Source organism: Galeopterus variegatus, unplaced genomic scaffold (genome assembly GCF_000696425.1).
Source record: "Galeopterus variegatus unplaced genomic scaffold, G_variegatus-3.0.2 Scaffold733, whole genome shotgun sequence".
NCBI classification, from domain to species: Eukaryota; Metazoa; Chordata; class Mammalia; order Dermoptera; family Cynocephalidae; genus Galeopterus; species Galeopterus variegatus.
Window position 1 is genome coordinate 63,309 of NW_007726844.1, and position 617 is coordinate 63,925.

Below are 617 nucleotides of genomic sequence, written 5' to 3' on the forward strand. Positions count from 1 at the left end.
TTTTTTGTTTTTTTTTGTTTTTTTTTGTCTTTTTTTCCGCGTCCGGCAACGGATCGCAACCCTCAGTGTTGCCCCCGTACCGGACCAGGGACCGGCAACGGGATTGCAAACCTCGGTGTTGCTCCCGCGCCTCGCTCAGCCAGTGAGCGGGAGCCGGTCTGTATGTGGGATCCGAACCCTCGGGCGGGAGCGCTGCCGCGCTTCCCAAGCGGTGCACTATCCAGTGCGCCACCGGGCCGGCCCCACTGACTATTACTTTTAGTAATGTTAGGGCTGTTTTAAACAATTAGAAATAGCCTAAATTCATTTTTTAAAAGTACCATCAAAACCACGATATCCTTTCCCTGGGAAAAAGTAATTAGAACTCATGGTTTATAAGTGCCACATTATTCTGGGACAGTGGGTCTACATGTCCAGCATAGTGCCATAGGCACTGTATCCTTCAATTTTCTGAAATTCTGTCTTAGGGGCAGAGTTTTTCCCTGCCATTTTTCTCCAGCAGTTTACAATATTACTTGCTTTTCTTTTTTCTTTTTTTTTTTTTTTTTTTTTAAATCTCAAGAGAATTTCATAGCTACAGAGAATGTCAAGATAGTTCAAATGTTATTACTCTATCT

At 43.9% G+C, this 617-nt stretch overlaps 1 protein-coding gene across 1 annotated transcript in view; it reads left to right on the forward strand.

Moving 5' to 3' along the window:
* ATP6V0A1 (ATPase, H+ transporting, lysosomal V0 subunit a1) overlaps window positions 1-617 on the forward strand; it is a 60,182-nt gene that overhangs the window by 27,467 nt on the left and 32,098 nt on the right. The gene's annotated exons all lie outside the window — the stretch shown is intronic.